A 25,816-nucleotide genomic window follows, 5' to 3' on the forward strand; every position below is an offset into this window, starting at 1 on the left:
ATAAAATCAGAGCAGGAATGGTACATTTTCCAGAAATTTCTTGTTTAAGTCATAATTGTTCAGAAACTATTGTGGCAAATCCAAGATGAATTTTGAGAAACTGGAGAAGGTTTCTATTTCTAAAGGGCCAATATACACAAACCTATCTCACTTTTTAAACATGTATTACAAAAAGGGAGATAAATTCATATCTTCACAGCCTATTTTTCGGACTGTGCAAAGTCCTGTTTTTGACATATTTTTGCAGAGAATATTGTGAACAGCGGGAGCTAAATTTTGGGAAATGGAAAGATTTTTATCTCAATAACATACTTATCTACAATAACCTCTTTCATGTTTTACATATCTATCTCGGATTGAGATATACAAAGGTATCACGGGACCCTAATTTTGCAGAATTTCTAGGGTAGAATGCACAAAGGAAGGACTTAGTTAGTGACTTGGAAGCCTCATCATCAATTAAGAGTTGCTATCAAATTCGAATTTATCTTCTTTGTCACCATCAATCCATAAATATAGTGCCAAATATATTCATTAGTTTTGAGTGTCCTTTATTTAAGTTCTATTAATGTAAAATAGTTTGAGATATTTGTAAAACCAATCTTGATATTTTTTCAAGATATTTCAGTTTAGAATTTGTATAAATACTTCTTCATTTGAAGTATTTTGGGTGGAATCTACTAGACATTTCTATAGACTTTTTGATCAGAAGACCCAGAAGGCCATTGTATCATTTGCTGAGCCAACAAGCTGGATTGATGAATAAAGATCAGACATTTCAAAGGATTCATGTGTTAAGCGAATTTCAGACAAGTATTCTCATGTGTTGTTGTCATTTTTCTCAAGTTATTCATAATCTTTAATGTTTTTCCAAATCTAAATGTTATAACTAGAATACTACTTCAGAACTTGTTTAATTACACTCTGTCTTAACAGTTATGCATTTTAATGTTTTCTTCTGATATTTAAATTAAAGAATTTTTAGTTGCTCTTTGGTTTAGATTGATTTCATGAATATCCAGGTTAAAGGATTCTTAATTGTCCTTTGATCTTGATTACCCCTTCATTCCTCATTCATTATCTGGGTCTAAGAACCCTTAACTGCTCTCTCACCTCGAGTGAAACCCTTTCACCCCTCTGTCTCAAAGATCTGAAAAACACTTTACTACCTTGCCCTTTGAAAGTTCCCTTTAGTAAGTTAATCCACTTTTGCTTCCTTATTGTTTGACTCCATAGCCCAATGGTCTAAAAGACATCATTCTATCGATCTGTCTAAGTGATCCCACCACCCAATCTCAAATACAAATAGAAAACCCCTTGAACATTCATAACTAGCCTAAAATCACATAACTAAAACAAAGTTAAATTTTAAAGAGAGAGCCCTCTCTAAGCATCAGGAAGGCTAGGTCCTGATCTCCAAAAGTGGTTTGTAGTTACCTCGGTGATTCCTTTCTTTAACCTTGAGAAAAATATTGAGTGATAACAAGTACATCAGGTAGAATTTTTAGTATCGGCTCTACAACAATTTTCTAGTACAACAAGAGGCATAGGTCCGTTGTGCTCAACTCGACAAAAGATGAATACATGGTTGCAAGTCAAGCAACATGTGAGGTAATCTGGATGAGAAAGATACTTGGTGGATTTTTTGGTCAGGAGATCGATCCAAATGTGATCTATTGTGATAATAAAATTTGCATTAAGCCTTCTGAGAATCTAATATTTTAAGATCGATCCAAGCATATAGATATATGGTATCATCATTTACAGGACTGTGTGTAGAGGAGGATAATGTTGCTACAATAAATTCCAACAAGGGAACAAGATGATGACATCTTGACAAAGGATTTATGAAGAGGGAATTTTCAATTCCACATGTGTAGGATAGGGGTGGCTGAAAATCATTTTCTTTCTAAGAGGGAGTGTTAAAAAAATGTAGCAAGAAAGGCTCAATTTGACTTAGTCTTGTTCAAATTGAGAAAATTAGAAATTTCCACATCAACAGACAACTTGGAGGCACTTAATTGAGGTGACAAGGGTATTTTCACTAAGTTAGCTCAATAAATTCAAGTTAGTAGGCTTGGATTTCAATTTGCATGTGTTGGTTACTAATTTGTAGCAATCTAGTTCAGTTATTTCTAGTTGTGCTCAGTTAAACTAGTTCTAATAGTTGATAGAACTAGTTGGAGGTCAGTTGTGCAATGGAACATCAGTCTAACTCATAGATCATCTAGTTCCAGATGAGATAGAGTTAAGGTGATTAAAACCAGTACGGTGCAAGAAATTTGTTGATGACACCAATGTAAAATGGACTCATGGTAGGGCAGAGCTTGATAAGTTTTTTAATCACCTTAACTCTATCTCATCTGAAATTAAGTTTACTATGGAGGTAGAAGAAAACAGAAGCATTCCATTTTTAGATGTTCTTGTTATCAGAAAGGAAGATGGTACTTTAGGACATCAGGTCTTTAGGAAGAAGACCCACACTAAAATATATCTTCATGTTGAATCTTACCATCATCCTTCCCAAAAATTTGGTGTCCTTAACACTCTTGTTGTTAGGGCTCTTAGAATATTTGACTCTAAGCACCTTAACGAAGAAATTAGACACTTAACCTTTGTATTTAAGAGTATAGGATATAAAGATAAGGATATTAAGAAAGCTATAAGAAGGGCTAAAGGAAAGGTCCTCTCCAAAGTCCCTAAAACTCATGGTGGTAAAGTGTTCATACCATTCATTAAAGGAGTTACAAATAAGATTTCTAAGATTTTGGGAAAGAAGGACATATTCACTCAGTTTACAACATCAAGAATGATTAGGCAAAGAATGAGGTATGTCAAGGATAGCATCAATCAATAACAACTTAAGGGGGTTTATAAGATTGATTGTTCTTGTGGTAAGAGTTATATTGGAGAGATAGGATGCTCATTGTAGAAGAGACTAAAAGAGCACGGAGCTAATATTAAGAATGAAATATCACGCTCTTCAACCCTCATAGAACACTCCTCAAAGACCAAACATCATGTTTGTTTAGAAAGTGCCAATATTATCGCTAGGGAAGAACACTATCGAAAGAGAAAAATCAGAGAAGTGCTTGAGATTATGAAGCATCCACATAATCTCAACAGGGACAGGGAAAACGAGATTAGTGGAAATTGGCTTCCTCTAATCAGACATATTAATTCTTCCAATTCTGCCTCACAAGGTATAGTATCCCAGGTATAATTTTCTATCCTTTACCTTTTCTATATTTTAGTTATTAAATATTTATTATGAATGATTACTTAATAAATTTATTAATTAATTATTATTTATTTATTACAAGCTAATAAATAAATAATTATCAATGATTGATAATTATTATTAATAAGTAAATTAATAAATTTATTCATTTTCTTAAATTCTTAAATTAATATTAATTATTTATTGATTATGTCTAGTGAGTTAGTTATTAATAATTTATTAATTACCATTAATGATTTTTGTTAGTAAATTTAATAAATAAAATGAATAATAATAATCAATTATTTATTTATTTATTTATATAATAAATAAATATTATTTATTTATAAATAGATAAAACTATTATTAATAATTAATTATTGTTATTTATTTTATTTACTTGTATAATTTAGGATTTTAGTCGGCGCTTTTTATTAATAATTTTGTTCATTTAGTATTTATTTATCTTCCCTTTTGGTCATTTGACCCTTCTTTCTTCATTCATTCTCTGTCCTCAAGATGGATGCCATTTGAGATTTGAAATGTCGACAAAATTCAAACTATATTGTGGAGAATTCGAACCATCTTTTTCAAAAGATCATCGAGTTCACTGATCAATCAACCAAAAATAGCTCATGCATACAAGGAATTCAAATTGCTCAATTGTGGTGGAGATTCCAAGGCAGTGTAACATCAGTTTTAGACTAGTTTTGAGCACACAGGTGTTTCATGCAATCAGTGATTAACCCTTGGGAATTGCGCAATAATTTTGGAGGAAAATCCTAAAGGATAGGGGCTAATTTCCTCATGATTTGTGCAAGGAAATAGGAGCTCAAGTGGAGGCAAAAATTGACTAAGTCTAGGTCAAAGCTTCTCACTGAGTAGAGATAAAATTTATTCACTTGCAGGTGGTTCTTAGAGCGAGCAAACAATTGTAATAGAGTCTCTATTCATCTTATTAATGCAAGCATGCTAAATGGGATTTTACTAGTTGGTTTCCCCTAGATAAATTTTTGTACTTGTGTATTTTATTTATGCATGTTTGCGAATGTTGTTCTAAATTGTGAATTAATTTGCACAGAGAAGTAGAGGAGAATTGCGTCTCTTGATTTAGATTAGATTTCTTGAGCAGTTGCAATTCTATCATCAAATTTCTACAGTCATGGCTTGGTGTTATAGTGGCAATTTCTAGGTTTGATCTTGGGCCTCACCTAGATTACTCCAATGAGTTACGATAGCAAAAAGAGAGGAATATATGATAACAAAAAGTAAAATGGTGAGGACACAAATGAAAATCTTATTATTTTTTTTGTATGAAAGCACCATGAAAATAAAATTGTCCCCTTTATTGTTGCAATACAAATTCACTACTAAAAAATACATTTTAAATTATTTTCTTTATGAAAAATTGGGTAAAATGATTCTATTAATGTGAATTCAAATTGATCCAATTAATATATAACTTGATTAGATCTAATAGTTGAGTATGTATTTTTTTTAAAAGGTTATAAGTTCAATTCTAAAGGAAGGTAGAGCATGCAAACCTTTGTAGAATTTATACTAGCCAAAATCCTTACGTGGAGGTGGGGTCCCTTGTCCCACAAACAATAGGGTCTCATACACAATATGGTGTCTCACTTGGTAGTGACATTTAAATTAAATAATCATAAATCTAAATTTACACTAAAACCAATTTTTATTTTCCATTTTTCTTTGTCTACTTTTATTTTTATTTATTTATTTTTTAATCTCCATATTTTTTCATTATTTTTAAATGTAAAGTGAAAACATATCCCCCATACGCCTCAATCAAGGTGGAATTATTGCTAAACATGTGAAATACGATTATAGAGAGGGGGGACAAGACCACCGCCATCACCCCGCTCCACAAAGGGGGGAGGCATGGCCACCCCACCTTCCTCTTGGCCCCCAAAATTAGTCAACAATGAACCTTGCAGGGTGCCTTTCACTTCTTCCATCACTAGATTTGATAGGAAACTGGGAGTTAAATTTGGTTATTATGGTTGTTCTCATATTGAAGCAAGGAAGCAAATTTCCTATTTTCAAGTAATGACAGAGGAAAATTTCCACCTTGAGCCTCAATTTTATCGTATCATTTCACTATTTCCATTTTATAATGGGGGGAATACCCAGGTCCCCCTGACCTGATCTGCCTCACGCATCTTTCCTAGGAGCCTAGATGGGCCTACATTGTTGTGAAAACTTTAGAGATTCCATGTGTTATGCTCTTCAAATGAACATGGCATGGGATGAGTGCTTATTCATGGGGACACATTGGGCATGGCATAACAAGAACTCCTCTCAGCATGGGTGCTCAAGTAACCAAGCTCAGATTGAATTTTCTCTCCATTTCTCTTAGCTTTAGGGGCTCTATAACGATACTCCTATCCTATCTTAGTCATCTGAAATTTTTATTTAGTTTATGGTTTCATATCCTTTACATGCTTTATTATTTTTGTCATATTGTATCACTCAATGCTCACCTCCTCGGGCCCATGTAGTAGAATCTCCCTATGATTACACTTTTCCTGGGAAGGATTATTGTTTCTTCGTGCATGTATGGACGTTGCCTCCATATCTTGGGCCCTGCATTGGAATCGTCACCTCTAAATCAACCTTGTTTCTCGCAGTTAACTCTTGTTCCTTCCTTGTTAACTTAGTCAACTCTGCTTCTCTTATGTGGCTCCAGAGTCACTCCTCTTGGACATCCTTTTCATTCTATTTTTCCCATCATGCCCCAAAAATGGATGAGAAATTGGAAAGGTTTCTATGGTATGGAGAAGGAAGTTCTAGAGCTAATTTTAAGTTTCATTCTATTGCAAAGAGATATCATGAAAATACCCTTGATTATACTCAACTTTCCATGTACCATGCGTCTTTTTAGGCCATGGCTGAAAAAACAACTACATGGATGCATAAATTCTCACCTCAGTTGCTAACTAGATTCCAGATCCTAGCCATACCCATGGTAGAAAAAATAAATACCTTTGTACCATAGAATTATACTGGCATATCAAAGCCCTTATCAACAAAACTCTTGTGGAAAGAGATGATTCCAAAAGGGAGTTTTCTCTACAGCTATATGCCATTCAAGTGGAACACAGAGAAAAGTTCCCAGAACTTAAAGACATGACCCTTTGTCTGGCTAAGATCAAGGCCATCCTTTCCAAAGGCAAGGTATTTTCTTCACTTGGCACTTTGACATCGATAGATGTTTCTACTTTGATTTTAATAGTGTTATGGATTTCCTTTTCATTTGTGGTAGCTCATCTATGATCCTTTTTAAGTTTATTGTTATCATGGGTTATGAGCAATATAGCTATGATTTTGTTTTGCTTAAATCTGTGTATCTCCATGTTAGGGTTGAGAATCGTGATATGTCAAGGTTATGCTACAATTTACATTAGTTTCATGTATGTTCTTGGACCAAACACTTTTTCCACCACTAGTCTGGTTTTCCAAGTGGCAGACCATGGCAGAAAACCTGATGATATGATGTATTTCATGTAATTTTATGATTGATCGATAAAACTTCAAGCTTAAAAAAAAATCCCCATACTAGGTTGTAGAGCACCTCTTAATGCAACAATATATTTCCCGTACTACGTTGTAGAGTGCTTCTAGGTGCAAAAATCCTGTAATTTTTAAAATTTTTAATATAAGTATATTTTTATTATTTTTTAATGTAATTTTATGTAATATAACATGAAAACATCTTCCCCATACCAAGTTGTATAGTGCCTTTATGTAACGATATCAAAAATTCAAATTTAAAATCATTATTTTTTTTTAAGATTGTTATTTTGCAAATTTTACATGTACTTTAAATGTTTTGGTTAATTTTCCAATATTTTGAAAGAAAAAAATGGACAAAAGTCTTTATAGAGTACAATTCAATGTTTAAGGTGCTAGGTTCTTAAGGTAAACCATTAAAATGATGAGGTCTAAAAGGCCAACAATTTGACTCCTTTTTTTTTTACTATCATTGATAAATGATGTGGGGGACCACTATACTCCTGCAAATGTTTTGACACAAACCATTGTTACAATTTTGATGGTAAGTTCGCTCCCAACATGGATTTAAAATTGAATGCAATTTTTTTTTTTTTTTTGACCACATGGTGAATTTATCCTTGAATACTTGTAATGTTTAATATACTCCCTTATTTACTTTAAAATGGTAATGGAGTCTCTCATCTGCTACACCTCCAATATTACTCACACTTCCCTTGATTTTTATTATGGTAGGCACAAACCCAGACATGAGGAAACAAACTCTAAATTAAAATATTTGCAGCTCCAAATTCTATAAGTAGCCCCAATGCAATAATTAAAGAAATCATAGAACTTTTAATCCTAGAGCAGCAAAAGAGGGATGCTACCCAATACCCTCCAAAATCACATTCCATCCGTAATAAAGAATCCATGATATATACCATCATCCCATTTTAAATTTTCAACCATGATGATACTATACCAATCTAACGAGTATTTTTCTTCATTCCCACATTTCAATCTTTCATTTTCCCCATATATATTCCCATTCCCTATAAAATGAGACCAAAATCCAATAGCGTCTCAGTAGAGGTTTAGATTAAATTGGAACAATGGGCACTTAACTGAAAAGGTAAAAGTATCTTTTCTCTACCTTATCCTATGAAACATAAAAAACAATATGTGGAATGACACCATCCTTGGAGCAATCCTAGGCTATTATGGAGGAAATTAACTCTTTTATGTTTTAAATGTTTTCAATCATATTGACAATGGTATATTCTACATTCTAGATGGGAGTTTAATGTTGTTCACAAAGGTTTTAAAGTTTTGACTTATTTATTGAATTTCATGTTTGTAATTTATGTTATTTGGATGCCTCGGTAAATATGGCATATGGGTATTAGAGTTAAACTCCTAGCTTGAAGATTAAAAATGAGACATATGAAGGGAACTATATGAAGGGAACTATGCGTGTGAGTACAATAATAGAATATATGTATCAATCATAGCCAATGCAATGTTCATTAACATATTGGATTTTGAAACTTATTTTGGAAATTACTCTTTATAGCATGCTCTAGCCAATCCGAATTTAGCTGGGTTGCAAAGTTAGGAATTCCCATTATCATTGTGGCAAATATTTTTCTAAGAGCCATGCATAGGTTCTATACCTATGGAAATTATGTTAAGTTTGACTATGTTGTGATTAAAAGTAATAGGTCCTAACCATTATATAAATAAAATTACTTTTATCTTTGTGAAACTATTTGTATACCTTTTAAGTGTCTTACATATTGAGGTATGATAAATAAAGTCCATATTGATTTTTGAGCTTATCATGTTATTAGCACAAATATTGAAACAAAATTAGCTTTATATTTTTCACACTTAAAACATACTATTGAATTCAGAGTTAAATAGGTCACTTTATTTTCTAGTACATACAGTGTTCACAAAGCATCACTATCCCACATTTTGTTCTTGAGGTAGACCTTCAATATCTCACAAACAACCCTCATAGAATGGACCTTGTTTTATCATTTTTCTTGCTTTACCATTTTCTATTCTTCTTTTAAGATGGTTTTTTTTGCATGTCATATATGTGACTTGTTTATATTGCATTGGTTGTTTGTTTGTGTACACATTTTAAGAAAACATTTTATTACTCTATTTTGAATGAAGTTTTTTTTTAAACATATTTTTTTTACTAGAGCTACATGTTTAATTGTCTAAGATCACAAGCAATATCATGGTTTTGGATTTCTCTTTTGATGTTGGTTTTAGATTTCTCTTTTGATGTTGAGGGTATAAAAAATTTGGATTGCTCTTTTGATGTTGAGGGTATAAAATGTTTAATTTAATTATGAATGTTTTCCTTTCATGGATTGTTGTGATCATAATTCTATTTGTATATGGATTTAGGAAACGAAATAGCATTAGATTCTGGTTGAGATTTTGCAAGCATTAAGCAAGTTTTGAAAAATGATAGCTTTCATAAAAACTTTGGAATTGAATATCAAATGTCTTACTTTCAGTGTCTAAACACCAACGGTGTTCTCCTTCAATAAAAAAACAACCATTGTTCAAAAAATTCAACATTCGTAGTTCCCTTTGAAGCAAAATTGGTTGTTTTACACCTAAAACACCTCTCTTAAACCTGTCGCCATTAGAGTGCTAGCTTCTTATCATCTAGTGGTGGACAATTCATCTTACAAATCCATGATAAACCACCCTTTTGATGGATCTAAATGGAAAAGGAAGAATGTGCATGGAAAACTATACTTTGTGCTTGGAGGAGATGAGGTTGGATCCTTCTAAATGGCCATGGACAAACTAGATGGCCATAGTGGCTTATTCTACTTATAAACCTATAATCCCAATAGTTGGTGGGTAGTTGGAAAGATTTTTGATTTCTTTATTATAATTGGAGATAATTCTATTCCATGATCCTTTAGAACCACTATCAATACTGGAAATGTGTATGCTTTGATGTTGTTATACTTGATTGTAGCCATTATTTTTTAGTTATGCATTAAGATTTGTACCTTTAAAGGTCATGTCAATTCTATTAATATAAGACCACACTAAATATAGAATGCTTAATATTTTGTTGACCTCACTAGCGAATCAATACCTCCAGATAATTCAAATAACTATTTCATGATTTTTTTTGTTGTTGTTATTGTTGATTTTAGCGGAATTTTCCATGAAATTTTGATCCTTTTTGTTTCTTTTAGTTAGCATAATTGTTTTTCAGAGTCAGTCTGACTTATTGAAAAATTTAAGACACTAATTATTAACTATGATAAGTAGACTTATGAAGTAGATCCATTACATGTGAGGAATTAATTTTAATTTCATATAGGCTTATACTTAGTAATTAGTACAAGTTTTGAAAAAAGTTCGAAATAAGAATGAAACTCAAATTGATACTAATGTTGAAAAGAATATCAATTTTATTTATGTTTAAACTAACTTAATGTAAAGTAATAAAATTTCAAACAATAACTAATCTTTACAATCTAATGCTACCACAATTTCACTAGTAGAAATTTAGGTTATAAGGCTTCATTTTCCTTATAAATGTCAATGGATCTTATAATAGTACTTTGTTAACTGTGAATTTTAGTGATTTGAAAAGAATCTTAATCATTCATTTATCAATTGAAATTTTCTTGAATAACTAAATGAAAAAGGTGTTGGATCAAGTTTAATTTGGTTGTTAGCACACACCGAGATCCCTAATGGTAAAATAATCAACTAATGTGTTTATTCAACTCTATGGAAGAAATGTTCTTATAGAAATACTTTGTAGACCAATTCAATCCTTACTAGGAAACCAAATTCAAGTTGATTAGAAATGAAACTATAAATTAAGTAAATAAAATTATCTGAATATGGGGTACTTAGGCTTCTTATCCAACTTACAAGAACCTCTCCCACTTCCAAAGCTTATTATTCCCAAGTACTTATGATTAACCAATACGGAACTAAATATGTGCTTGAAAATAAGGTGTATGCTTATGTCTGTTTTAGAATTGTTTATGTGCTTTTTAAGTCTATTTGCTTGAACTGATATAACAACAACTAAAGCAGCAAATATAATGCAAGAATAAATTAACACACATAAGACAATAATTTAATTACAAGTTCACCCAAAACTCTTGGGCTACGTCACCATGAGCCCTAGTCAACTCAACTAGGCTCTCTGGGATTATGGCAAAGTCTTTTTACAAGCTCTTGGCTCTACTCCAATGTTTTACACAGAAACAATGGGTTTAGACACCATTTAAACCCTGGCTCTTGAAGCTCTCAGCTCTTCTGGCTCTCAGCTCTGGCTCTAGCTCTTAGATCTAGCTCTTTGGCTCTAGCTCTGGCTCTAGGCTCTAGCTCTGGCTCTTTGGCTCTGGCTCTCGCTCTGGCTCTTTGACTCTAGCTTATTTGGCTCTCTGTAGCTCTCTAGCTTTTCACTTGACCTCCAAGTGACTCCCTCGGTTGCTTTGAATAGTAGCTTTTGCTCTCTCTCTACTCTTTTCCTTCAGCTTGCAGCAACTACCTCTCAATTGAGCTCTTTGGGCTCCTTTGAGGCATCTTCTCAGCTTTTTGGCTTCCCCATCCATTTCTCTACATTCAATCATTTCTCTATGCCTCTTCGGCATCCCTGCTCCTTGTCTGTTCGACTGGCCATCTGGCTCTACGGCTCTGTGGCTTATAAATGCATCATTGCCTATAAAAACACCTGCTGCAATGTGGCATGATGATCAAGAATGGTTACAGAAGGAATCGGGCCCATTTCATAGGCGAAAATCTGAAGGATGGAGAAAATTTCATTACATAGATATTTCTGGGAACTGCATTGTCAAACGTGAGATCCGGACATGAAATTCCATTCAATTGCCCCTAAATCCCTATCGAGTCCGCCATTAGGCAGTATATCACATCGCATTAGTGCATTGGGAAGAACCCCAAATACACGGGAAAACATTGAAAAAGTCGTTAAAATCCTTTTTATCGGACTTCAAAATTTATCGTATCCACTTTATAACCACATTGGGTTCACCTTTGGTTGCTATTGTTGTTAGCCCCCTAATTTTCTCTCTTTTTTCCATTTTCCTCTCCCTAAATCATAACCATTTACCGTTGTTTTACCTCTCTTATACACCCTCATCTTGCACCAGTCCAAGCACGGTGACATATTTCGTATAAACTTTATTCTTCATACTTTTAATTTAACTTAACATTAATTATCATTTATTAAATGATTTCTTACTTTTAATCATTGTTTGTAACTTATCGATAGCTCCAATGTTTATTTGGTAGTTAGAGTACTTACCGTGACCGCTGATCCTAGTGCGGGATTGGATCTTGCACCGTTGCCAGCACAACAGATCCTTGCAGTAGATCTGAACCTCCTTGATCACCACCTCATTTTGAGCAGCTTCAACCATGACAACAAGATCAATCCAAAGACAGTCGAGATCGAATCTGTGAAGGACGAAAGCTGGAGATTGGTTACGGCCAGTTTTCCTAACTGTCTAATTTTGAAGGCCGAAAAGCTAAATTCTGCGTTTGGTTATGTAATTGGTTGAATGATCTATTTTGGCCTTTGGCCAAAGATCTATATAATGTAGAATGTAAATAGGGCTAAAAAAAGTTTTTGATAGAACAGAGACACAGCCAGAGAGGTAGTAACAAGTTGTTGTATTTTGTTATCGCCCGAATCTGGGTTGGACGATGTATTAACGTATGTACTTGCCTTGGTGAATTAATAAAAGGGAGCTCTACCTCATGTTCACAAATTGCGTTTCTGTATTTGAGCTTATGAATTGATTAAGGTACTGAGCAAGAATTTTTATTTAAAGGGGAAACACGCTGGTTGGCTAGGGCCCAACCAACCCAGCACGTTTACCCCATTTCCCGTTTTCCTGTAATTTGTGTTTACATTGTCAAGTGTGATTTAATTTTAAGCACATGCATTCCTGTCTGAGTGAAAGCGGATCCATTGTGTGAAGTAGATAAATTTCCTTTCCTGCACTTGATTTCAAATTGGTTTTCCTCCACTTGGACCAAGCAGGGGAAATAACCCTGCACCAGTGCACGTTGGTGTGATATCTCCTTTTCTACAAATTTTGTTTGATTGGTTTTCCCCACCTGGTCCAAGCAGGAGAAATGAACCTACACCAGTGCATGTTGGTGTGATGCAGCAAGCCTTCTTAGTCTACTTCCCGCAATCTTCTTTCTTTCATTAAATTCTTATGACAAGATAAATGTATATTGATTGTTTCTTTATTCCTGCACTCTGTTAAGATCAGAAACATTCACTTTTCATGTTTGCAATTTGATTTAACAGTATAATAGCACTTGCAACAATTAAGCACTCATTTTAAGAATTAAATGCTAAGTGCAGGAAGCTCTGATCCGGTGCAAGAACTGGTTTCTTGCCACGGGATCTGAGTTCTTTGAACCTGGAAAAGTTCAAGCCCTTGTAGGAAGCAAAAATCCTTTAGTAAAAACACTACTTCTACCTTCTGCATAAATCTCTGTTCCTGCACTAGTGCAAGCAGACTGCAATAGTACAGGATAGATTAGTGCAAGAAGGAAATCTCTAAAGGAGCAGGTTTAAGGGCCCATCTGATGAGACTTCTAAGTGTCTCTGCTAAAGAAAAACAAACACTCAGTAGTTAAGCAATAATTATCTAGAGTGATTGCCCTTTATCTTTATTTCCCTCTTGCAAATGCATTCTTCCTTGTTCCAGCCTTAGATTATTTTGATGGTTCAAGTTGCCTTTTTCTCTTTTTAATTTGATTCTGCAATCTTTCCTTTAAAGAAAGTAGGGATTTATATTAGGAAGATTCATACCATCTCTGGCATTGCATGTGCTTCATCTCTAAGTTTACGGATCCCCCGGGTTGACAAATTAAGTGTTGAGGAGTTTGCTTAAGTGTAATTCCTTCACTCAACATTTTGGCGATGTTGTCGGGGAGGCGATTTGAATTGGTAAGAATTTTCTGATTATACAATAGAGGTAATTTTTCCTTTATTTTTGCAGTATTTTTTTGAAAATCTTCTTTGAAGGAATTTTACTGGTGTTAATTGATTTCTGACAACATTTTTATTAGAATTTGTTTGTTATTTTTCTTTTTTTTTGAAATAAATGCCTAGAAAAGGTAAGGGTTCAAATCCCACTAAGGGCCGAAAGAATTCTAAAAACAATTCTCATATTGGGTCTCCTTCTATAAGCAGGAAGCCCAATCCAATTCAAACCCATCACGCAGGAACAATCCACCTGGATTCTGGTGACAACAGCTCAGGTGTGGTTCAGCCTATTGAGAGCGGTTCAAGTAAAAGGGAAACAATGGCGGACCATGAAGATCATGTGGAAGGGACTGGTGAAAACCAGGTAAGTGGAGAACAATCCACTTTTGTGTTTCCAATTGTGGACCCTGATACTGTGGCGCAAATGAAGAATATTCCACCATCAGCTCTCCCTCATTTCCATGGTAAAGTTCATGAAGATCCTGACTCTTTTCTATTCGAGTTTGATATTCTGTGTAGAAGTTATGATTATTCAACTAACGCTCAGAAGTTAAGGAAACACTATAACCTCTTCGGATTAGATGAAGAGAGTTTTTTTGTTTAAATATCAAGAATATTGTAAAACTCGGGACATGCAGGATGAGATTTTTACAATCATACAGGATGATGATGAAACTCTTGAAGATTACCTAGAAAGATTTTTGTATATTTTACAAAGGTTGAAACTTAAGCTTGATCCCAGTACTATTAGAACCTTGTTCTTAAGAGGACTTACTGATAATGCTAGAAATAATTTAAATCTGTTAGGACAAGGTGATATTTCTCAGCAAACTTTTGAACAAATTTGTGAATTATGCAGGAAATTTTCAAGAAATTAGTATAGATTCGATGGAGGAACTTGAAATAGAAATAGAAAAGCTGAATCTACCGATGCTATGATTATTGGACAAGAAAATAAAATGGAAAACATGAAAATTGATATAATGAATATTGTTACCAAATAGTTGGACTCTTTAAAATTTCAGCAAAAACTCATGAAGGAACAAGAGTCATTATATATTTTCTGTCCTAAATGTAGAGACAAGCATCCTCCTAAAGAGTGTCCTCTTAATTTGAAAGAAACTAATAAGTGTGCTATTTGTGCAAAAGACCATGTCACAGAAAAATTTCCCTCTATACCAGGACTTAAAGTTGTATTTACAGGGGGACAGCCTGAAGCTGAATACTTGTATGCTATGGGAGCAAGAAGGAATTGGCCTTAGGTAGGTGCAGGTATGGCTCCTGAATTTTCTCCACACTATTTTGGTTATAATTCACATGCATATTATTATCCTAACACTAATCAGCAGTGGCAGTATGGGAATCAATATCAACATGGGAAACCTTCTCAACCATGGCAACAAGGTTGGAGAGGGCCAACTCATTCTCCATATTCCTACTAGCCACCTATGCAGTCATATCCATCTACGCATACACCTTATTCAATGTCTCAACTTCCGAGTCAGTCTACTCCACTGTTTCCTTTACCTCCACCTTTTCGACCTCCTCTGTTTCCTGCTCAACCTGTGCCTAATCCTAACAATAATAAAGCAGTGAAAATTATCAATGTAACAAACCCACCTTTACCATTCGAGTACCAGTCTATTCTAGTTGGGGTTCATGATATTCAATTAAGATCGGGAAGGACTGTAACATCAGAAAATCAGAAACAACCTATAGTGATTAATGAAGAGAAAGGAGAAGAGGAAACTCTTAACCATTATCTGAAAGTTGTCGCTAAGCAGACCTTACCCTCTGAATCCTTTTCATCTTCTTCCAACCAGCCTCCCTTCCTAGAGAGGCTAGTAATGGAAAGAAGTGAGCCTATTTCTGAGACTAGCTTGGCATCAGAGCTTCAGAATATTTTCATTAAGATACCTTTGCTTCAAGCCATCAAAGAGATCCCAATTTGTACCAAGATTATTAAGGAACTTTGTCTCAAGAAACACGAGAGGAAGAGATTGGAACCCCAAACCATTCTATTTGTTGGTAAGGCAGCGGAGTTGATGATGGGATGTGCATCTATGGAAAAATATACTGATCCTGGAAACCCTGTTGTCTCAATTCATATTGGTAATGTCCTTGTCTCTAATGTTCTTATAGACCTGGGGGTAGCCATTAATGTCATGACAAAGCAAACCATGGATCAAATTCGGTTATCTCATCTTCGCCCTACTCCCACTGTGCTTGAATTAACAAATAGATCTAAAATTAAGCCAGAAGGAGTATTGGATGATGTGATCATCTCATTAGATTCTTGGGAATATCCTGTTGATTTTATTGTGCTTCAGCCAAAGAATCTAGTAGGAGGACATCCCTTGATCTTGGGTCGACCATGGCTTGCTATAGCCGATGCATATATTGGATGTCGTTCCGATGATATGTATATCTCGTATGGAGATTCTAGGAAGAAAGTTACCTTATACCCCCCTGCTAGATTCATTCAAGACCTTCGAGATACTTTATGGTTGGATCAAAGTAGTGATGAGGAGACTCAGCCTATTTCCCTTATCCATCATTATACTGGGTCTTCACAAGAAGATGAGATTCAAGATTTCCTGAATAATCTAGACACTATGCCTAATTTTGAGCCATTGAGCCAGATTTTCAGCCTATATTTTCAAGATAATCATGATTCTTATTCTTATGTACCGCTTCATTTGACCACTCCCTTGAGTACTCCTGAGCTTGATACTACTCTTGTTGAGATTAGCCCTGGTAAATCCTTGCATATTAGTTCAGATTTGGACTCATCTTAGCAGGAGCAGCTTGTGAATTTGTTGCAAAACCATCTTAGTGCCTTTTCTTGGGGCTATGAAGATATGAAGGGTATTCCTCCTGAAACTTGTACACATCACATTTATATTCAGGAAGGAACCCGACCTGCCTGACAACCCCAAAGGCGAATGAATCCAGATCTAAGAGATATTGTGAAGGAAGAAGTACAGAAACTCTTGGATGCAAGTTTTATCTATCCTATTTCCGACAGTCAGTGGATCTCTCCATTAGTGCTAGTACCTAAGAAAGATGGAAGATGGCGTATTTGTATTGATTATTGAGAATTAAACAAATCCACTCTCAAAGATTATTTCCCTCTCCCTTTCATTGACCAGGTGCTTGATACCCTTGCAGGAAAGAAATATTTTTCCTTTTTGAATAGCTTCAGTGGTCATAACTAGATACAGATAGCACCCGAAGATCAAGATAAAAATACTTTTACATGTCCATGGGGTACATTTGCTTATAAAGTTCTTCCCTTTGGTTTATGTAATGCCCCAGCTACCTTTCAAAGGGTAGTCTAGGCCATTTTTGCTTATCTAGAATTTGAAGAAATTTATATGGATGATTTTTCTATGTTTGGTGATTCTTTTCAGGAAGCTCTCAAAAATTTGGAGAAAGTACTTCTTCGTTGTCAGGAATTCCATCTTGCCTTGAGTGACAAGAAATGTATATTAATGTGCAAAGCGGGAGTGGTACTCGGACATTTGATTTCTGGTAAAGGTATCCAGGTTGATCCAGCAAAGATTGAAATCATTTTGTATCTTCTTGCACCCAAAATTCAAAGGGAAGTAAGAGGTTTTTTAGGACATGTTGGTTACTATAGGAGATTCATTGAAAAATTTTCTAAGATAGTTGCCCCTGTTTTCTAACTTCTAGCTAAGGATAGTGAATTTTCTTAGACGACAGCTTGCCAACAGTCTTTTGAAACATTGAAGGAAAAGTTATTACATGCACCAGTTTTGAGAGGTCCTAATTGGTCCCTACCTTTTCGCATTTCCTCTGATGCTTCAGATTTGGCTATTGGTGCAGCTTTAGGACAAGAGGAAAATAAACAATCCTATGATATTTATTATATTAGTAAGAATTTGTCATCTGCTGAATTAAATTATACAGTTACAGAGAAAGAGTTTTTAGCTGTAATTTTTGTAATTAATAAGTTCAGGCACTATATTACAGGATATGAATTATGTGTACATACTGATCATTCCGCGACTAAATATTTGATGAATAAACCATTGACTAGCTGTAGAGTGACTAGGTGGTTACTATTGTTGCAAGAATTTAATATTACTATTGTTGATAAACCAGAAAAATCTAATGTTGTAGCAAATTTTCTTTCTAGATTAGATAATCCTGGTAAAGAAACTCTTGTTAATGATGATTTTCCGGATGAACATCTTTTTGCTATGTCAACAAATTCTCCGTAGTTTGCTGGCATTGCTAATTACTTGGTTATTGGGAAAACACAACCCCACTTGTCCGCTCGTGAAAAGCGAAATATTATTCAGAAAAGTGCTGCATACTCTTGGATTCAAGGAGATCTCTTTTACACTGGTCCAGACCTGATTATCCGTAGGTGTGTAAGAGAGGAGGAAGTGTTTGACATATTGAAATCTGATCATGATGAACCTTGTGGAGGCCACTTCGCTGATAAGCGGACAACATATAAAGTATTGCGTTCTAGTTACTTTTGGCCTTCCTTGTTTAAGGATGCCAAATAGTATGCCAGGGGATGTGATAGCTGTCAATGAATGGGCTAGCCTAATCAAACCAATGAAATTCCTTTATGCCCCCAAGTTATGATTAAGTCGTTTGAAAAATGTGCTATTGATTTTATAGGGCCAATAAATCCAACGTCATTAAGTAAAAAGCATATCTTGGTTTCTACAGATTTTGTTACAAAATGGGTAGAAGCTAAAATTGTTTCCTTTGCTACAGAAAAAGTTGTTGATTTTCTTTTTACTGAAATCTTTACTAGATTTGGTGTGCCTAGAGAAATTGTTTCTGACAATGGTCCGCAATTTATTTCTAATCTAGTACAGGGTGTGATGGAGCAATACAAGATCTGACACAGGAAATCCACGCCGTATCACCCGCAAGCAAATGACCAGGTGGAATCCACAAACAAAGTGATTGAGTGCATTCTTACAAAGACAGTAAATATGCATCGGAAAGACTGGGCTAAAACATTACCATAAGCTTTGTTGGCATACAGAACCACTTGGAGAAATTGCACGGGACATACATCATATGAACTGGTATATGGCAAACAAGTTCTGTTACCAATTGAATTCCAGATCAAAACTTTCAGAACTACAGTTCAGTTAGGACTAGATCTCTCTAAGGCACAACAACAACGGCGTCTCCAATTAAATGAGTTAGATGAATTCCATAGGGATGTTGTTCAGCAGAACATACTAATTCGGCAACAACGCAAAAGGTGGCATGACAAGTCTATTCAGAAAAAGAAATTCCAACCAGGTGATTAGGCTCTCCTTTATGATCTAGATTTAAAATTTTTAAAGGGAAATTCCATACACGTTGGATGGAACCTTATGAAGTGATCCGAGTATTCGAGAATGGAGCAGTAGAATTTAAAACTATTGATGAACAAAATTCAGCATTCTTGGTAAATGGACACAGATTAAAGAAGTATTTTCAACCACGTGCTAGGAAAGATTTTACACAGCAAGTCCAACAGAAATTTAGGATAGTAGTAGTGAATGGTAATACCAACCTTTTGAAAACATGAATTCTTCTTCTTCTTAAAAAAAATAATACAAATTGTTTTTTTAAAAAGTAAAAAAAGTTCCTGTAATTATGAAAATCAGTTCGCTGACATGGTTGCAGAAGGATCAACCTGAAAACCAGCTTGATGGCAGGAAGATCAAAAATTTCTAATAAAAAGAGAATGTTGCTTGATATTTAGATATGCTAGCAACCACCAAGTAAAAGCAGGTTCAGCAGAACCAACCTTTATACAAGTGGGGTAATTACAATGGATATTTTTATTCAAGTAATGCTTAATTTTCGTTGCAGTTATTTTTTCTTGCACCAGTGTAGGCAGACCTTCTAGAAAATTTTCTACCTTCCTTCATATTCCACTTTCATAATATTCCCTCAGTTTTTCTTCTTCAATCACAAAATGATTAACCTTCCCATATTCTTCTGAATTTACCCTGTCCATTTCGTAAAAACCCCACTTTACCCTTGAATTTTTTCCTTATCCCACTTCTGTTTATCCCCTCTTGTGGTACTATTCCTGGAATCCCTGAAACAAAATTCCTCCCCATTGTGAAATTTCCCTTTTCCCACTTCTTTGTTCCCTCATGAATTCATTGCAAGATCTCATGCACAAAGAGCAAAAGTATATGCTCTGAAGTATTAAGAAAGGGTGAAGCAAATTTCCAGTATAAATTGAGGAAGCCATGTTGGAAGTCCAACCTATATTTTACTTAAAATCCTTGTTCTTATTTTTTCAGATATTATGCTTGCACTAGTGCAAGCATGTCCTCCTATATAATAATGCAAGGAGAATGGTACCAACATAATAGCATAGTTTAAGTGGTGCAAGAAGACCGGTGCAATAATACACCCTATCAGAAACATAGTACAATTTGTTCTTTTCATAGCATACGTCATAGGAAAGTGGTCATCATGAAAGTTTATAAGAAGTCCTTTCACTTAGTCGATGAATACTTGTGCTATCATATTAACTAGGAGAAAATTATTTAAATTACAAGGTGTTTTTAAGTTAAGAATCATGATCATTTTGTAATGAATGCTAAGTTCTTTTTTGAATTATGAAGGAGTGTGGAAGTGTTTAACTGTTGCTTGGATATAATTGCCCCTTTCTGCCATAATACTAGATGCCATTCACTCATAATGATTACCTCACCTAGCCATTAAAACGTCGCCGCAAGTACCAATCCGGCATGATCTCAAAGATGCCACGCATCCATGGCTATTTCAGTGGAATGAATGGGTGATAAGATGGAAGAGATGGTAGATGGTTGGATCCCTATCTACAAGAACCAATTTTCCCAGTGTTGCATGTAAATTCTTGATTGTTCATAACCGTTAAGCAGTGATGTTTCCTGTTCGAAGCAAACCTTCGTCTCTCAGTAGGGTAGAAAAGACTGTTGAGTATTGCAATAGTCTTGCACTATTGCGAGACTCGGGCTTTCTTCAATTCTTGCAAAAGTTTAACAGGCACAACAGTGAAGTGGCCTTACAGTTTTCCAAAAGTTTCAGAAATGGCCGAGTAAATATTGGGCCTCTAAAATTTGAGGTTACGGAAGAGTTTGTAGCAGCAACGATATGCTTGGAAAATATTGATGAGCAGTGGTTTAAAAATCAGAAACTAGAAGGGAAGCGATGGAAGCATTTCGTCGTCGACAAGAAGATGAAGATAGATTGGAAGGAAGGAATTCCGCACAGTGCCCTGCTGGGACAGTGGCAGGATCTCCTTTTCATCCTACAAAAATTCGTAACCTGTGAGGGAAGGTACTCCCGCACTTTTGTGTACCATTTTAGGATGTTGCAAGATTTCGAAGCTGCTCGGCACATCCGGTGGAGGCTTAATTTCCCCTATTTTTTCTTAAGAACTTGGAAAAAATGGCCAAAGGTGTGCAGGACAGACGGGCAGACTGGGTCGACAAGAAGTTATATCACCATGGCCTGATAAATATTTTTTTCCAGAAACAATTAGAAGTTAAAGGCATGACCTGGGAGACACTGTTAAAACAGCTACACAAAAAGACAACTACTGGAAAGGAGACAGAGGACCCCGCCAGCACAAGAAAGGGTCCAAGTAAGAATGTAAAGGGGAGTCCTTCTTGCACCAGTGCAAAAAGGAAACGACCTGAAAAATCAAAAGAAGAAAGGGACCCATCTCCAAATAAGAAGACATCTAGTGCACCTATTCAAGAGACTCCTTCTATGCCACCAATACAGGCACATATCCCCGAAGAAAACAACCTGTCAGTCCTTGAGGACACAATAAAATTTGTAGAGGTTGAAGATGACACTCTGTTAGCCAATTTCATTAAAAGGTCCCAGAAAAAGAATGAAGAATCCGGTGCAGGCAAAGAACCACAGTCCCGATAGAACGTTGAATCCCCTTCTACACTAGTGCAAGAAGAAGAACCAGAAGAAGAAGAATTTCCTAATGTAACCATGAGGGATACTAAGGTCCCTAAGGAAGACATAGCCCCTGTCGAGACAGAAGAAGAAGAAGATTTGGTAACTCCTACTATTCGGATAGTTGAACTAGAGCTTCAAGTGCAGAGCTTAGAATAGCTCATAACTAAAGCATAGGAGAATAAAGAACAGACTAAAGAAGAATTAACTGCAGAGATCCAGAAAAAGAAAGGAGAAGCTAGAGTTTGGAAGTACCAAGTTGCACAATGTTTCAAGCGGCTTAAAAGGGTGACAAAGAAACTAAAGAACATTAGAAAGAAGAAGTCTAAAACATTGCAGGCTGATGCCAGTATGTCAGAGCAAGATTAAGCTGGAATGCTCAAAGTTTTGAAGGTTTTTTGCAAAGGTAAAGAGTTGTGTGAGGACACACAACAGCTTAGGGATGGGAGGATGTTCGCCCCCTAATTTTCTCTCTTTCTGCCATTTTCCCCTTCCTAAATCATAACCATTTACCGTTGTTTTACCTCTCTTATACACCCTCATCTTGCACCAGTCCAAGAACGACGACATATTTCATATAAAATTCATTTTTCATACTTTTAATTTAACTTAGCATTAATTAATCATTTATTACATGATTTATTACTTTTAATCACTCTTTGTAACTTATAAATATCTCCAATGTTTATTTGGTAGTTAAAGTACTTACCGTGACCACTGATCCTAGTGCAGGATTGGATCTTACACTGTTGCCAGCACAACAAATCCTTGCAGCAGATCCGAACCTCCTTGATCACCGCCTCATTTTGAGCAGCTTCAACCATGACAGCAAGATCAATCCAAAGGCAGCTAAGATCGAATCTGTGAAGGACGAAAGCTGGAAATTGGCTACGAACAGTTTTGCTAACTGTCTAATTTTTGAAGGTCAGAAAGCTAAATTTTGTGTTTGGTTATGTAATCGGTTGAATAATCTATTTTGGCCTTTGGCCAAAGATCTATATAATGTTAAATGTAAATAGGACTAAAAAAAGTTTTTGATAGAACAGTGACACTGCCAGAGAGGCAGTAACAGGTTGTTGTATTATGTTATCTTCTAAATCTAGGCTGGACGATGTATTAATGTGTGTACTTGCCTCAGTGAATTAATAAAAGGGAGCTCCGCCTCATGTTCACAAATTTCATTTCTGTATTTGAGCTGATGAATTGATTAAGGTACTGAGCAACGTTTTTATTTGAAGGGGAAACACGCTGGTTGGCTAGGGCCCAGCCAACCCAGCACGTTTACACCATTTCCCGTTTTCCTATAATTTGTGTTTACATTTTCAAGTGTGATTTAATTTTAAGCACATGCATTCTTGTCTAAGTGAAATCGGATCCGTTGTGTGAAGTAGATAAATTTCCTTTCCTACACTTGATTTCAGATTGGTTTTCCTCCACCTGGTCCAAGCAGGAGAAATAACCTTGCACCAGTGCATGTTGGTGTGATAACTCCTCTCCTAAAAATTTTGTTTGATTGGTTTTCCCTGTCTGGTCCAAGTAGGAGAAATGAACATGCACCAGTGCACGTTGGTGTGATGCAGCAAGCCTTCTTAGTCTACTTCCCACAATCTTCTTTCTTTCATTAAATGCTTATGACAAGATAAATGTATATTGATTTTTTCTTTATTCCTGCACTTTGTTAAGATCAGAAACATTCAACTTTCATGTGTGCAATTTGATTTAATAGTATAATATCACTTGCAATAATTAAGCACTCATTTTAAGAATCAAATGCTAAGTGCAGGAAGCTCTGATCCAGTGCAAGAACTAGTTTCTTGCCACGGGATTTGAGTGCTTTAAACGTGGAAAAGTTCAAGCCTTTGTAGGAAGAAAAAATCCTTTAGTAAAGACACTACTTATACCTTCTGCATAAATCTTTGTTCCTGCACTAGTGCAAGCAGACTGCGATAGTACAGAACAGATTAGTGCAAGAAGGAAATCTCTAAAGGAGCAGGTTTAGGAGCCCATCTGATGAGACTGCTAAGTGTCTCTGCTAAAGAAAAACACACAATTCGTAGTTAAACAATAATTAGCTAGAGTGATTTCCCTTTATCTTTAATTGCCTCTTGCAAATGCATTCTTCCTTGTTCTAGTCTTAGTTTATTTTGATGGTTCAAGTTTCCTTTTTCTATTTTTAATTTGATTCTGCAATATTTCCTTTAAAGAAAGTAGGGATTTATATTAGGAAGATTCATACCATCTCTGGCATTCCTTGTGCTTCGTCTCTAAGTTTACAGATCCCCCAGGTTGACAAATTAAGTGTTGAGGAGTTTGCTTAAGTGTAATCCCTGCACTCAACAATCGCAAGCTCCACCGTCGATATAGGGATCTCCAATCCAACGGTCATCATGCAATTTCGGGCGACTTAAGGATACAGAGGCTACCCACCTGAAAAATGTGGTTTTCCTCTCTCCTCTGCCAATCACGTGTCGACCAGTGTGTGGAAGCTGTTGGAGCCAGCCTAAAACTGCTTTCTGCCTAAGGCCTGCTCGAAGTTCTGCCTTTACGGACTCAAAATTTATGCAATCAGGCTGAGAATTCCCTTCAGGTCTGTTTTTATTGCTTCAGCGTCTTTCCTTCGTGTTTCAGTTTTTACACCAAAAATCATTAATACACAGAAAAGTCTCATTTACCGAAACTCAAATTTTATAAACTCGCGCCTATAAAATCCATCGAGTCTGGTATTATCGCCCCTTATATATCACTGCGATGTGACTTTGCGATGCGATATATCACAATATCTCGTTGCATAGCCCCGAGGTCTGTCCCTTTTCTTATGCCATCGTCGATGCCAATTCGCTGATCCAATCATCGGCGATTGGCGTATCGCATGATCACAATCGCCGAGTCCAGGGTCCCAATATCGCATGCGGGCCTGTCTCCGACCTGATTGATCAGATCAGCCAATCGAGGTTTCTTTCGCCTCTGCTTAATTTCAGCCTTTTTGCCTTATTCCAATGTGATTTCCCTTTATAAGGGTTTTTTTCCCTTTTTTAGGGGATTTTTCCCCTTTTTCCATAAAACAAAGGGCATCTTCTTTGAGCGATAACTTTTGCATCCTAAGTCCATTTTTTCCCATTCAAGTTGCAGTAGATTTAGAATGAAAAGATCTGCAATGGGTCTATGTCCAAGAACTTCCTTGGACTTTCCTTTTCCTCTGTGAGGAACACTTAGACTTAGGAGCTTATCCAAAATCCATTTTGGATCACGCCTTCCCACTAAAAGAATTTTTGGTCTCCAAAAGACTGATATACTGATCTGAATAGTACTTGAGAGTAACAACAACCTCTTCTTTCAGCCTCTCCACACTTGCCTTGCATAGTGCCTCTGAACCAAAGTTTCTGACAACTTCCCTTCTTGGATGGGCTAGTCTTCCTGGGAAGAATTGTCTTCCTCCTTGCCTTCTTGCAGAACTTCTACTGAAATGGTCATAGAAGGTGGTTTGAACTTCTTTGCCTTGATCATTGATCCAAGGTGGCTCAAACAAAAGTGAATTTCATCTGCTTCACAAAAACTTTCATTCGTACCTGTTTGAAAAGTTGTCAACAACAACTGTTAACAACAACAAAAATACAAACAACAACTAGATGGACTAAACTCCCGCCTCAGCAAAAGAAACAAATTTCACATCTTGTGAACACCTCCATGTCTTACATATGCATACAAATGATGGACTAGATAACAAGCCCACAAAACATGCCTTTAAAACAAATGACCCTTGAAGTCAAGCATGTAGAAAAAGACCATTAGGACTCTTTTCAAAAGATGAAACACTTCATTATTATCTCCATCTTGGAGACCAAGTTAACTTCTCCCAAGTCAACATTGCATCACATGCATGTCAAAGCAATCAACCCTACAAGTTAATTACACATACATGTTCAAAACAAGGAAAACATCAACATCCATGTGTCCATGCACATCATGCTCATGCATGCATTTCATCCTTCAACTTTCACTTAAGTACATTGTACTTTCGAAGCTTAAATGAAATATAATTTTGCAACAATAAAGTGAGTCTCCTACCCAACTTTTCCATT

Source organism: Pinus tabuliformis, chromosome 8 (genome assembly GCF_031772625.1).
Source record: "Pinus tabuliformis cultivar Carrire ecotype Pingquan chromosome 8, CPIR1, whole genome shotgun sequence".
Classification (NCBI taxonomy): Eukaryota; Viridiplantae; Streptophyta; class Pinopsida; order Pinales; family Pinaceae; genus Pinus; species Pinus tabuliformis.